The sequence below is a fragment of the Misgurnus anguillicaudatus genome, chromosome 24 (genome assembly GCF_027580225.2).
Source record: "Misgurnus anguillicaudatus chromosome 24, ASM2758022v2, whole genome shotgun sequence".
NCBI lineage: Eukaryota > Metazoa > Chordata > Actinopteri > Cypriniformes > Cobitidae > Misgurnus > Misgurnus anguillicaudatus.
Genome location: NC_073360.2, coordinates 22,359,789 through 22,375,772, shown reverse-complemented (window position 1 = coordinate 22,375,772; position 15,984 = coordinate 22,359,789). Strand labels below are relative to the sequence as shown.

Here is a 15,984-nt window from a genome sequence, read left to right as displayed (position 1 = left end):
TTGCCAGAAGAATTAGGTCGTTGAGGTACTTTTTGGGATACTATGAATTTGGACGTACTAGCCTCGCCTACTGCTTTTCGCCTGCTATGTACTAAAGAGTAGGCGGTTTCTGATGCAGCGCAGGCCACAAATGTCAAGCATGATTGACATGTTAGGCACAGTGTTAGTGACAGCCTCAGCTGCCATTTACTCTCATAGTGCTAAGAGAAGAGCAATATCAACATACTTTTGTAAGAGTTGTGGCCTCTCTCCCTCTTTGTCCACATAAGTGTGTAAAAATTGCCATTGAGTGTCTTACATGTAATGTCTCCTCTCGTCTCATAAGAGAGTTACTGTGCGCTCAGCTAAGAGCCTCTTTTTTTATCGTAATAGGACTTAACACCACCGAATCTCCATACATTCTTAAATCCCTGTTTAAAGCAGTCAGTGTTTAATTACAGCAATTAATGCCTGTTAATTAACTCTTCAACCCCTCTATCAGCCACAGCTTTCCATTCCTCCCTCTCTTCATCTTCTGCATCGTCTTCTCAAACAGCCTCATCTCTGGATTTCAGTCAGCAGGTTGTCTTCGATCTGATGTTTCTCTGAGGGCTTTTAACTTGACTTGTATAGGACATTTATTTCTCAGTGGTATTTAGGGCTCAGGCAGTTTAGACATGAAGCACTTGTTGGCAAACGCTGTCTCGCATCTTCATTAGCCTTTGGCTCTGCTCAGCATGCTGGAGAAATCAAGGTGTTTTTGTTGGAAAAATCCATGATGTGAGGAGGTCACAGAGGGGCAGGTAGGTTTTTATGTTGGGTTTGACCTCAGTTAACAGTTTGTTTAGGGTCATGCTGCCGTGGAAAAGGATTAATAGTTACATGACACCAAAATAATACTAAGTAAGCCAGGAACATGGATAGAAAAAGAGAACGCAATTTGGAGGGGTGGGGTTTGAGGATGGACGGGTAGTGATGTCACAATAGAGAACACACTGCTCATTAATATTAATTAGCTCACAGTAGCATTGCTAGACATTCTTCATAGATTTTCAAGTGCTGTTGCACATTTTTGTATTTTCTGTAAGCACTTGAAAAGGCACTTTCATCTGTTTGAAATCAATTAAAGCACAAACCCTATCCTCATTTCTGAAACAGAAAGAGAATCAGCCGTCTGGTCTTCATGTGATCTGCCGGAAAGAGAAGAACTTGAGAGATTGCTGCTTGTGTCACGTGATCCATGATGGATATTCAGCTCCGTGTCAGTGTGTGGAAAAGAGGTTGTGGCAGTGTAGTCAGTCAGGATATAAGCTGATTATACTAGATGAGGTTTTAAGCTCTAATGAGAACAAGCTGCTACGTATTACAGCAAATCTGTACTTGATACAGTATACACGCACAAACAGTCCCTTATCCGTAGAGGCAAATGTTCCTGCTTTTGACGTGCACAGAAGATATATATATATATCTTATGACTCACAAAGTACAATTACATGTCTTCAACCGTTACTGAGATCATCTACAGAGGGTGAAGGGGCAGATGATTTCCTAGAAATTGATTCGGCCACATTGGCTTCATGGATATAATGCACATAATGCTCTTTCGCACACCTGTAGCCACTCGCCAGAGATTTCACACACTGATAAAGAAGTCCTGATGCATGTATGATACACATTGAAATGCATCACTATATCACATTTGAATTGTGATTTAATATGCACCAAATGGTCGTGAGGGATGCAGCTTGTTTTCCTGTAAGGTGGATTAGTTATGTAGGAAATTATATTAATACACAAGGTAAAAATGTAAAAAAAAAATGTACAAAGTAAAACTAATGTTACGATTAAAAACTGTGATGTTATTTGTGACCTGGAACACACTAAATATTTTTGAATTTGAGATTTAAACATCATCCGAAAGCTTTCCATTGATGTATGGTTTGTTAGGATAGGACAATATTTTGCAGAGATACAATGATTTGAAAATATGAGAGTGAAAAAAATCAAAATATTGAAAAGAATCGCATTCAAAGTTCAAATGAAGTCCTTAGCAATGCATCTTACTATTGACTTGAATGGGAAATCCCCAAAGAGCGGGTTGCAACAATAGCAATTTGTAGGCGAGATTTTGGCCAATTTTGTTTATGATTTTGCTGCATCCACAAGTTTTGATATATTTGTTGCAGGAAATGTATAAAATATATTCATGGAAGATGATATTTACATTATACTAATGATTTTTGGCACACATTTTTTGCATGCAATGTATTTTTTGCTTTTTCTACAAATATACTTATGACTGTTTTTTTTTTTTGGTCCAGGGTCAAATTTGTTTTTATTATTTGTATAAGCATTGCGCAGTTCTAAGTTTGTTCAAACATTTGGTTGAGTAGAAAAAGTTTACATTGACTCATTCCAGCAGTGTACACTTTCTAACAGACCTGCTCTAAATGATGGTCAGTCTCCTTTTTCTCAAAAACATTACATTAATTTAAAAAAATGTATCTGAAAATATTGATTCTTAGATTCAATGAATATTTTGAATACATAAATATAATGTCATCACTCTAAAAATGGTTGGGTTAAAAACAACCCAATTGGCAACCCAGCGCTGGGTAAATATTGGACAGAACACATGCTGGGTTAAAGTAACCCAACACGTTGGGTAACACATTTTAACCCAGCAGGTTGGGTTGTTGAGAAAACCCAACATGTAGTCATTTTAACCATTTATGGGATTAATATTCTGGGTTTTGGGTTATTTTTGCTGGGTTATTTTTATCATGTGCTTTATTGTAAATCAAGACCATTGTTAACAGCAAATAAATGTTTATTTGATTGCAAAATAACTACAAACTCTTACATTTTTACAGTTGTAAGTTGCAAAATCATTTAAAGGACTGCTTACTGACCCAAGTATAAATATATTTATAAAATATCATAAATTATGCACATTGAAGTAACAATGTAACAGGTTGAATCAATTCGTTTGAATTTAAGACAGAATTTGTAATTTTACAGTATATATATGAAATACTGAAATGTACATAAACAAAACTACAGCAGTGTAAGAAAAGAAACAATGTAATTGTTAAATGAAAAGTAAAATCATTCATAGATGTGTAAAGTTTTTTTAAAGAACAAATGTTTTAAGTTTCACAGAATGGAATGTATTTGACTAAAAATACTTCATTTATTAAAGTTACTCGTCGCGAACAAAGATGTACAAAGGAATCGAACAGCAGGGGATTCATCCATTTGAAAAATGACAGACTACAGGAATTCCCATAGAAGCACATTGCCTGGGGTATTTATTTTTTTAAGCACTTAAAATGCCTTTAAACCAGAGACTGTAAAAAATATGCAAGTAGTGTCCGTGACGTCACCTATTGGTTTGTGAAGAGCATTTTTGAAGCTTAAAGTAGGCGGTGCGTACCATCGCCATCTTGGCCGAATTGCAGTTTAAGTCACTTCCGTATTCAGAGAGACTGATTGAGAAAAAAGATTGAGAGGTCTGCTGCATGTTTCCCATGGCCAGGACGAAAGGAAAGGGTTTCGAGGATTCTGTCCAGTGAAGAAATTCCACCACATTTGTTGCAATCTACAAAAGAGGAAAAAACTTTTAGTGGTCTGAACTGAATTATCAGATTGAAGTATTCCGAAAACCATGTGGGCCAAGTGAATTATATATTTTATAAAAATTATAAGGGTTTCATTTGCATCCCTGGCTGCATTACCACCACGTGTGAGATTTTTTTTTCCAAAAATGCAATAGCCTGTTTACAGTTTGCATAAGACTTTGGTGTTACACTCCTTTAACTGTTGTGCCAACAACAAAGGCTGCAAACCACACAGACTGACAAATATGATGATCTGATCTGACTATAAAGAATAAAGTACTGCAGAACTAAAATTTAGCAGATAATTAAGACATTCTAAATATATTTTAAATAGGAATTATTAAATGTTATACTTACTGGCTGAAGTTGTTTGAAGGTCTTGCTAGCCTCATCAATGGATGGACGTTAAAACTCTGCACACTCTAAAAAAAAAGAATTGGAAAACAACATCACATCTGATCTCTGCTAAAAACAACATCTCTGTTACAGTATCAGCCACAGATCAGAGGGTTGGTCAATATACATTTGAAATCACAGGAGACAACCCAAAAATATTATGAAATGAATATAAAATAGTAACTAAATACGACTCAATAACACATCTAAATTCATATAACAGTACACATATACATGTTTGTTAACAGATAGTCACTTCCACGCAGCCTCCGTCTTGGTGACAAATACGTTTATGTTTTCAAGTTCATGTACAAACACTTAAATTATTATTTCATTTTAAAAGAGAGGAACAAGCATACATATAAGACACCAGTTCTTGGAAACGCTGTTTCGTTTTAATTTATCGACGCGTTACCTGCCGTACCGACTGTGAAGTGAATATTATGTGCTTCTTGTCTTTGCCTCAGTGACAGCGTAGACGACGGCTCCGTGATCCTCCGCCGCGGCGCCGCCGGTAAAGTTAACATGTGCTTCTGCTCGCCCTTTGCGGTCTGTCTTTACATATCGAATGACAAGAAAGCAATTCGTTTGTCGCTAAATTTAATTTAACAGCGTCGCTATCGCTTGTTAAGCTGGGAAAGGGAAAACTATGCGCGTGTGTGACACAAAAACCCGAAGTGGGTTGCGGAGGTCCACTCTGTACCGGTTTTGACTCGCTTTGTTAAAGGCTTACAGAAATTGTCATGAGTTAACGTACTCAACCGTGTGATGTGGATTTTATAACATGTTTTATTAATTTTATATGCCATATCAAACATCTTAGAACGATTATTCAAGTCAATTTGTGTAAATGGCGATCTGAGGTAACAGTCATCATTCCTCCAAATTACACCCGTTGTCTTAGTCAGTATAAATTAACACGTTGCTGTCTCGCAAAATGTTATAATCTTGTTTATATTCATGAAATGTTCACAAAAGCATATAAACTTACCTTGAAACAACTGCTTCAGTGACTCTGTCCTTTCACGACGACCATTGCTGAGCACATTCAAACATCAAGGGCGCGAAGCACGCGTGAGCCTCTTCAAACAACCCAACATAATAACCCAGCAGTTTTAACCCAACACCTAGAAAACTGAAACTACCCAAAAAGTGTTTAAAATGTAAAAAAATAACCCAGCAAAACAACCCAACAGACTCAACCCAGCATTTTGGGTTAAAAAATAACCCAGCCATTTTTAGAGTGATTGATCACCTCGACTCTCTACTTTCCTCCATAATAAAAGGCTAAAAAAAGTAATAATTAAAGATGCAATATTATATATAGGCCAATAATCCGTATCGGTCGATAGTTTAAAAACAGCCGAAAGGCATGGCCTATATATCCTGCAGGGGCGCCGTTAGGGGGGGTGCAGAGTACGCCAGGCATTGTAATTGAGTTAAATTTTAGACTTACTAAGAGCTGGTTTTAACGCGACAGGGCATCATTTTCAAAGTGAAAATGATTCATTTGTATTCAGGTTTGCAACGGAGGTTTTGCCCAAAATAGTAAACTTAGTGCAGCTATTATAAATGTTATATCAGATTGTTTTCAACATGTATACTAATAGAGAATGTCTGTTTTATATTTATGTTTGAATATTGTTGTGTTTAAATATTGTTGTAATGTTGTTACTGTTTTGTTTCAATTTAATTAAATTATTAAGACTGTAATTTTAAACGCCATATATTGTGCGTTGTAATGGATTGAAGGCTAATATGATGGTAGAAATGGAATGGGTCATAAGACATAATTTTTTGGAGTTGAATTTAAGTTTTGTTTGCTTCCTTAAAATGAATTCCGTTTAATATAATTTGTCTCTTAAATGTAATCAATGTTTTGTTGAAAAGTGTTGTGAATATTAAAGAAAAGAACATTAAAAAGAACACTGTGCATCTCATTGCGTAATAACAAATATAAACTACTCCAATATGTTACCTAATGCCAAAACATGCAGTATTAGCTTTGTAATAATATAGTTGTTGTTGGATGTGCAAAATCATATTATGGAGTATATCACTTGCTTTTCAAAAAACAACCACAGAAATTAAATTTGCATGCCCATCAGCAGCACATTTGATTGCGGCATGCTTTTGACTTTTAAAAATCAACGTTATATTTAAAACTGGCAAAAAATAATTCTATAAATAATCGTAAATAATTCTATAGATATAATAATAAATGCATTTATTTATTTAATACAGTACTGTGCAAAAGTAGGCCACCATGCATGCCAGAATTAGATTTGTTGTTTTTGCAATGTTATAGTGATTATATATAATTGTTTCTCGGTCTCTTTAATAGAATACATTGAAATACAGAAAATGTGTGTATAGTATTAAAAACTGTATGTAAACTGATGTGACAAGTGTATATATATATATATATATATATATATATATATATATATATATATATATATATATATATATATATATATATATATATACACACACACACACACACATATTGTGCAAATTATTTATGATAAATAATAATAAACTCACACACACAGAACTACGCATACTAATTGTCTAATTGAATTTGCAGTTTCGTGAGGTGTTTGTGAGATATTCTCCAGGTAGATTGCATGTAGACACTACACACTTCACTACCCAGGACAAACCACCTACACCAACAAAACATCAGATATGCCGAGCTAAAGATATTCATGCTAATACGATGTGGTATTAAAAAAAAATCACAGGGTGCTGTAGTACAGAGTCTGTCTTTTGACAAGTTGCTGTTTAAGTCATTTAAAAGAACAGCTTTAACTGATGTTCGACTTTGAGTTTTAGCTTGTTAAGAGACATTGCAACAAACCACAAGAGCTAAACGTACGTCATTCTGACTTTGATACACCGACAGCCGATTCCGACAGCGTAAAAAATGTGATGAGAGGCCTATTGAACACATAAACAGCACTGGGCCAAAACTTCTTGCCCTCGTGTTGGGGATTTGTAAAGAGAGTGGAATATGTTATGTTCTTGATAATACCGCCTTCACAGCTAAAAGTACTCCGAATAGCAATGTAGGATTGTCATCGCGTTTCCTGTTTAAAAGGTCTAAGCTTTTATTTTATTGATTGCTGCTCATTATGTGTTATGAAAAGTACAGTACAGTCACAACTGTTGCTTTCAAGTTCTCGACTGTGTTTGTCATTTCATCCATCTAACACAGCGTTTATGTAGATGCATTTGCATTGCCCTCAGTATTAAGATAATATGCTGGGTTCTTACAGACGTACCAGCTTAAGAGAATTCAGTTCATTGAAGTGCATCAGCATAATGGAGGGTAAAAGGAATAGCTTACTAGCTATTATCACCTCATTTTTGAGTCTTATGGTGTTTCACACCATTGAGGTAAACTTTTAAAACAACAACAAGAATTTTTTTGTAAATTGTCTTTGTGTGTTACGTTATGAAAAAAAGATGGTAACACTATTTTATTTTTCATACTACCGTCCTTTAAAAGTCTGTCAGTCATTCACATCAACAAGTGGACGCCCTTGGTCAGTATGTGATATTGATTTATTTTCCAAAATTGCTATCCTTGCTACAGTGGCAAGAAAAAGTATGTGAACCTTTATAAATTTGTCATAAAATGTGATCTGATCATTCAAGGATATTGACAAACATATTGTGTCTAAAAATAATTGCACACAAAAATTCTGATCTTTGATGTTTTTATTGAACAAACTCATTAAACATTCAGTTGAAAAAGTAAGTAAACCCTTACCGTGGGTTCACACCAGCCACTTTGAGGCGTCAAAATCGCATCTGCCGCGCCTAGTTTGCCGCTTGAACAGTTTGAGTTTATTTGCTTCATTCGCGCGTGAAAGCCTAGTCATTGAGACATCCACGTGAAAATTCTGCAAAAATTTCTGTAATCACATCACTCCTAGAGCAAGCTCCTGATTGGTTAATGCCGCGCCTTTTTCCGCCAAAGTTAAAAATTTTCAACTTGCGCCATTAGACGTGCGAATGAGGTGGAATCGCGTCTACCACGCCGCACTAAATGCCTCATTTGTGCCGCGAGACCTCCAGACGCGCGCAAACACGTCTTCACATTGACTTAACATTGAAATCACTCGCGCTTGATGCCTCTAACGTGGCTGGTGTGAATGCAGCATGACAATAAATAACTGGTTGACCCCCCTTGGCAGCAATAACCTCAATCAGGCACTTTCTCTGTAGCTGTTGCACATTGTTGAGGATTAAATTATTTTAGCCCATTTTTCCTGGCAGAACTGCTTTAGCCCTTTGGACGTCTCATGTGTATGGACCTCTTCAAGTCAGTCCATAGCATCTCTATTGGGTTGAGGTCTGGGCTCCGACTTGGCCAACCCAAAATGTGGATTTTGTTTATCTGAAGCCATTCTGTTGTGGACTTGCTCCTGTGTTTTGGGTCGTTGTCCTTTTGCATCACCCACCTTCTACACAGTTTCAGCTGACGTACAGACATTCTCACATTATCCTGAAGAATTGTCTGATATACTTGGGATTTCATCTTCCCCCTCAATGGTTGCATGCTGGCCAGGCCCTGATGCAGCAAAGCATGCCTGAATCATGATGTTTCCTCCACCATACTGTACAGTTGGGATGATGCGTTCATGATGATATGCTGTGCCCTTTCTACGTTTCTTTTGGGCGTTTTTTACGTCTCCAAGCCGCGGCCCACGGCCCCTGCAGGGGAAATGTCAGAGTAAGTGTGGAGGAAAGATCCCGGTAGGGGCCGACAGTCCCCGTTCCTTACTTGCATCGCACAGCTGAGCTGTAGGTGGCAGAAGCGATGATATGATTTTGTATGTGTGTGAGTGTATTTGAGTCCCAGCTGTCTATCTTCCTCAGTTCTTATATAAGGAGCTCGTACGGCGAGGAGAGATCACCAGGCCCACAGCCACTGGGAGAACAAGCCAATTTCTCAGTCTTTCTCACTCTTATTCTCGCTAAGTCTTGTTCGCTGTGTCTGTGCTGATGACTAATGAGCTACCGTGCCATTCTGTGTAATGAGTTACCTGCCTACACGCCCAGTGTGTTTCCTTGTCTTGCTGGCATGGACTACCGTGAGGGAAGGAGTGAGAGAACAAGAAAGAGAGAGCGACATAGATGCTAAGGACCTGAGTCAGACAGCTCTGTTTTCTGTCTTTAATAGTGTCGGAATCACAATAGATTGATGAACTGAATGGCTAGTCATGTTTTGAGGGATGAGGAGAGTCCAAAATTAACTTTTTGTCATACCTGCTAATGGTGGGTGAAATGGGAAAACCTGACAAAATATTTTTCCCTGTAAAAGTCCCCTGTAAAGTCAATCTTTGAAAATATTAGAAATGTATTGCTGAAACACGCCACAAAGACTGTAAACTATGTAGTATTGAATTGCAGAGTTAGGGGCTGATCACACCAAACGTGTTTATGGCAGTTGTGGTGCCTTTTTTGAATGATATTCTATGAGCATGGAGGGTATGCGCGCCGAACGCCTTGCGGATTTTCCCGCCAGCCGCAGCACATGCTTTTTCGACGTCATTCCCGTCTTTCCATTGTCCAATCAAATGAGGGGAGAGGTGGGCCTTTTGTTGTGGTGACGGAGGTTTACAGTTATTTGGATCAACCAGACTTCACTGTTTCCTGCGTGTTTGTGCACCTCTCACCCTCAAACAAGGTCAGTTTTTTGGGGGGAAAATATCAGTGCGTCGCGCTTTGCGTTTAAAATGTGTTTGGTGTGATTAGACCCTTAAGCTGTTAAAATTTTTTTTAAAAAGAGTTCAGGATTTTTTAGGCGGGACTAAAACAGTGGCTCAAAGACACACTTGAGCCACAGTGCATGGCCCCGGCCCTAACACAATCGCAGGCATCGATTCAGATTGTAGCACTTTTTCAGAGTTAAAGGAACAGTATGTAATGTAATGTATATTAATTAATCATAAAATGGCCTTGATATGTCACTAGACATTAAGAAATAATTTTCATTTCAAATACTTATATCACTGACAACAGTGGTCTGGCCAGGATATTGTCATTTAAAAAGTGGAGTTACAGCCCTCAACTGATGTTTATGTTGTCATGTTGTGTATCGGCCACCAGTTGTGAGATTGCATTACCAGTTTTAGCCACAAGTTTTGTGATTGCAGTACCAGTTTTGACCACAATCCTACATACTGTTCCTTTAAAAGAGATGGCAGCTTTCCCGCGAGTGGGCGTGGTTTCAGTGCTTACAGTGGACACGCCTCTTGAGAGCAGAGAATGCTGCCTATTTTTCCAAGATTTTGATAACTTATTTTATTAACTTGGCAATTTTTCCATTATTCAAATTTGGTTGGGTGATTAATAACACATTTTTCTGTGGTGTGACAAACACATTTAATATCTGACTTTACAGGGCAGTTTTCTGAGCTGAGCAAGTCACTTTCTGTATACTTTATATCCCAACTAAATGGCATCTCGCACAAGAAATATCATATTTCTATTGATGACAGTTGCAGTACAGTTTGATTTGTTAAAGGAAAAGTTTACCCAAAAATAAAATTCCATCACGTTTCATATTTATACCTGTGTGACTTTATTTCTGATGTGATGTACTAAAGGAAGTCATTTAATGAATATTCGGTTGGGTGGATTCAGTGGCAGTATATTATGACTCACTTTGACACATACAGTAATAAGCATCAGCAAAAAATGTAAACGCTGTTTGCTGATTGTTTTTGCTCAGATTGGTTTTGGTAAAAAACAGCCGAATATGTAAACAATTTTACAGTAAAATCATATCAGCCATCCAAATACCACATCATGTCATTTTTATCACTGCATGCATCAGAAAATGGCTTATTCATATCTTGAGGTGTCATGGTGGTAAAGAATCTCCTTTTGTGTTCTGTGGAAAAACAGTGTCACCATGGGTCATTATTCGACATTTTTATTGGTAGATGATTTGTGTATCTTTGATCTAAAGTGTTCGTATCATTGATATCAGCATAAAGCAGACTGTAGTTAAATGTACTGTATGTAGTTACACAGACCTAACCCTAATAAATGACTGTTTAATGTGCTTAAATAAAAAAGTTCACCCAAAAATGAAAATTCTGATAAAAGAATTGTTATTAAAGCAGCTACATTAAACCACTGTTAATTTTAACAGAAGACAAACTATATGCAAGATCATATATGCAATGTCCTCATGGTTTAATATGCTTAAATGAAAAGGATTGGTCCTCCTAGTTGTCAATCATTCTGGTGATATGTCTGCGTAAGGCTGTCGTACGTGCTCATCCCTGTGTAGTTTTTGCTTTCTGTGCATGTGCACTTTCAAGTGTATTTGTGTGGTGAGCTACGGTTTCGTTGTTCTCACCGTTATTTTTCAAAATGTCTGAGGGTCACAAGAGAAAAAGTGTCTACGGATTGTATGACAAGAAGAGAAAGGCTTCTGAAGAAAGAAACAAGAGTATTTTGGGGAGAATATTTCACAGGCTGGCATGCGCTAAAAGCACAGGTTGGGCTTCCCACTGATTCATCAGTCGCGACATTTCTACTCAACAGGTAAAGTTTGGCATGCTATTTGGAGAAATCCTTTTAAAATCACTGCTAGTAAAAGTTTATGTAAGCTCGTGCACACGTTTAACAGGCGTTCCCTCTCAAGGAGTAGGTCAAGCCCGTAGGCAGGGGGGTTTCGGGTGGTTCGAACGAACCCCCCCTCACTGCCAAAAGGTCAAGAATTAAAGTCTTATTTTTCCTTGATTATTGTCATCATTGTTTTAATCACTGCTTGTGACAAATATTTTGGGTTCCTGTTTAAAATTAATGATACATTATTGAAGCTGGACGCATGATTTCTGTCATTTTCTGATGCTCGTTTTATTTGACTCAACGCTCAGCGTTCGTTTGACTTCTGGCTGCGCAGACCGATCTGCATGTGACGTCTTAGCACCGCGAGACCGATTCAATAGTAAATGACTCAGTATGCTTTTAAATAGATCTCGCGGTAGTGTGGTGTCACAATCCAACAGGTCTGAGCTGCACCCCATTAAGTAAGATAAAGTCAAAATTATTCCGGGATGACCAATAAAATCAGACCAGGCAGACAGAGGTGCAACACAGGGGTCAGATGCGCAGTTATGGCGCTTTTCCATTGCATAGTACCCCACGGTTTAGTTTAGTTTGGGTCGGGTCAGCTCACCTCACTTTGGCGTGGTTAGCTTTTCCATTGAGTTTAGTATCACTTTGCAGTGGGAGGAATTATAGGCGTGTCGTTATATTTGCGCTGCATACGGCTGTGACCTCATACAAGAGAGAGCGTCCTTGTACATTCCCATACATTTATTTATTTATAAGTCCGCCACAAAATTAAAATTGGCCACCACAAATAGATGTTTGCACATCGCGTTTATAACTACCTCTGTCTCACATGACAGTTTCTGTTCAAACACCCGTGGCGTCAGTCGACGGCGCTCTGTGGAGCCTCAATGAAGTTGCATTAAAGCATAAATAATACTGACATGCACGTCGCGAATGTTCCGCCACAAACTGCAAGTCTGGAAAAAACTTTTATGTGTTCCTGATTCACAACCTGTGGATGTTTTTCATTGCTAAAAGGGTGTTTGGAAACTTAAAACAGAGCACAGATGACAACATGTTTGCTCGAGACAGCGCAAGCTAGCAGTAAGCTTAAGCTAAAGCTAATATTTTACATAATAGGATGACGGCGCCGATGACGATTCTCTCAGACCAATCAGTGAACTACAGTGTTTACGCGTCACGTTTGGTATCAGTTCGGGTCGCTTGGAACCCCAACCGAGGTGGTACGAAAAAAAGTATCGGGTACTACGAAGTGATCCCAAATGGAAAAGCTCCCAAAAGTAAGCTGACCCGACCCAAACTAAACCAAACCGTGGGGTACTATGCAATGGAAAAGCGCCATTATTAGTGAAAGTGCAAGAAAGATGTAAGTAATCAAACGCTGACTATACAGCAGTTTAATGATGTGAAACATGAAACGCAGTGATTGTCAAGGTGACAAGACAAGAAACATTACTGCAGCTGAGCACATATGGGTGTCCAAATTTAATGCGCTGCTTTAACTCCCTCCAGTAATTCACTTCCCATTATTTAGCGTGTTTATTAACAAAATTCAACGCCACTCTTTAATTCTTTAAGATATCTTTTTTACTGTATGACTAAATTCACTGTGTTGTACTGAACTGCTGCGAAGCTTGAACTTGAAAACGCGACGCATCACGTGCGCCCACCGGTAATGCGCGTGCACGGAGTTTAAATGAGTCCATATTCATCTTTTGGCTTAAACATTTTATTGCATTCGGTCTTAAAGCCCAATAAACAGTACCTGTTGAAGTCATTAAAGTTAATTAAACAACAAAAGAAGAGAAAGTCACTCACTGGTCCTGACTGTAACATATATGTTGAGCTCTGCTATTAAAAGTAAGTTTAAGGTTTATCGTGGAATTTTGATTTTCTGAACAACTTTTACTAAAGTTACTTCAGTTAACAAGAAGCCTTTTGCTTCATTAACAAGATATTAAATCAGATGTGAGAAGTTTAAAATTAAGGCTTGCATTATGTTTACATCTTACACAGTTAGTATAATTCATGCAGGGCAAGAAGAATATTTATCTAATGTGGGGTAATGTGAAGTAATCGTAGATTCATTTATGCTTTCTTTAATAATTACAGTTTTCTTTCATGGGATATGGACCCCCTAAAGTAGCCTCTGCCAACCCATTTATAGTTCCCTGCATTACTGATAGCATATTAAGTGTATAATAAGTGTGTGCATATTTTGAATTAATTTAATAAACTAATTATTGATGGCCTTTAGTTAATTCACTAAAATGATCCTATATTCAGTAAGCCTAGTTTACTTTACTGACAGCCCATTGTGCCCAGGATGGTAAAATAATTATTACAATGCATTCCTATAATGACCAACACAAATCTTCTGCATACTGACATGGTTTGAAATCTAAAGTTATTTGATTCTTTGGTTTTCTGATGTTTTTTGAAATTCATATATGTAGAGCAGAGAAATAATTTTTTTCCTGGGGTGCATGCCCTAGAAAAATACATATATGGACCTCTGTATTTATAAAATCCTGCCTATGGCCCTGCTCATAATTAAATACAAAAGGAGGAAAAAACTGCAAAAATGTCCACTTTTTGAAAAAAAGAACCCCCCCTTTCAATAGGCTGGCTACGGACCTGTAGGTAGAGTGTTGCACATGTGCATTTTTTTTTAAACAGTGGAGATGGCTTTTCAAAAATTTGGGAAAATCTTACGCTATACTTTTATTAGCCCTTTTGCTGTTCTTTTTTCTGGATCTTGCAAGAGGTGATTGCAAGTAGGCAAAGAAATGTATATACTTTTTACCGAGAACTGGAATATAGATTTTTAGATGCATGCTGTGCACACCACACTGAGTTGAAAAGAGGAGAACCTGCAAATGTACGTCACACCTGAACACCTCCAGCAGGTCCCAGGGAGTCTTCACGTAATCAATCCTACAGCGTAATGTACTAAATTAAGGACTGGATTGAAAGACACTGAGTGTTGGTAGCAAAAAGGTACAGCATAAATATATAAACAGAAACCTGGAGAATGTGATATTTTTTTCGATTGGTCTTGTCAGGATGGCAAATTGCGGGGTTGAGAACTTGTTTGGTTTTGTTACAGATCTGTTGAGTAGCCTGTGAAAACAGATGGTACTTTGGGAATTGAATCGGCTGTCTGTCTGACACACTGTTTCCCATCATGCTTGTTCAGGAGTTTTTACTGAAGTTTGTCAACACATTTGGACTCAGTCCGAGAGTGCCCCCACACAGACACTATTAAAGACTTTCTGAGCCAACATCTTTCTTCATGTTATTTGATGTGTGTGAGATCGTACATGGTTATGAAATATAAAGGTGGCGTGCAGCAGTCAGGCCCAGCTAATTACACACAGAGCTTCTTGTCCGCATGGTCCTCAGTGCTGTCCCGAAGACGATCTTTATTTTTTATGAAACTATAAATTAAAAATCCTGTGCCCTTGCACAGTGGTGCTGTGGGATGAGTAATTTAGTCCAGTGGTTCCCAAACTTTTCAGCGTGCGGCCCCCTTGTGTACAGTGCATTTTTTCGTGGCCCCCCGAAAGAAAATTTATGACAAAAACAGTTTTAAAATGTAATATTTTAATTAAGCAAAACATATAAAATTATAACTAGGAGTGCTGTTGGTTAGTTGGCTTATTATTTTTTAGGTTTAATTACACAGAATTCATGATAAATTAATGTATTTTATAAAATGTCATAAAACGGCCCCCAGTTTGAAAACCACTGATTTAGTCAACTGTTACAAACTCAAAGCAATTCAGGTTTGTTTTCCCTGATTCAGTTTTTATTAAGATTTTCTTTTAGGACTTTTTATTCATAATTTTACGGTCGAGAAGATCTTTACAAGAAGGATGTTAATTTAGTTGAAGTTGTATTTGTTGCTCTGTTAGAAGCAATCATGATCTATAATGGAGGGAAGCCCAATAGTATCTCTGTTCTGTAAACCAACAGTTCCCAAACTTTTCATTTTGCAACCCACTCAAATAGGTATAATTTATTCCTAAACCCACCAACATATTTTTAAATGGAAATATGAGAAAAATACACATTTGACCCTTTTGTAGTTTAGTTTTTATTTTCCTTATCATTTTATTAATGAAACAAGTTTAAAGAGCACCTATTTCATTGCTAAAAAACTATTTTATTTTGTGTACTGTATAGTACAATGTGTTTGCGTGGTGTATGGTTAAAAAAAAAACATTATTTTTCACATTCCGTACTGTCTTCCTGAAACGCACAGATTGAAAAGCTCTGTGTCTCTGATTGGCCAGCTAATCTGTACGTTGTGATTGGCCTGAATACCTCTGACATCAGCAGGAAATGTGATGCTCCTTACCATGTTTGAAAGATTCGG

At 37.5% G+C, this 15,984-nt stretch overlaps 1 protein-coding gene and 1 long non-coding RNA gene across 3 annotated transcripts in view; one reads left to right on the top strand and one right to left on the bottom strand.

Annotated features, from left to right (window-relative positions):
- dph1 (diphthamide biosynthesis 1) overlaps nt 1-15,984 on the top strand; it is a 107,413-nt gene that overhangs the window by 25,964 nt on the left and 65,465 nt on the right. The gene's annotated exons all lie outside the window — the stretch shown is intronic.
- Nucleotides 2,548-5,239, bottom strand: LOC141361764 (uncharacterized). The gene is made up of 3 exons (XR_012367949.1): nt 4,987-5,239; nt 3,957-4,021; nt 2,548-3,580 (listed from the first exon to the last, which is right to left on the bottom strand). It is a non-coding gene; the product is annotated as an uncharacterized lncRNA (long non-coding RNA).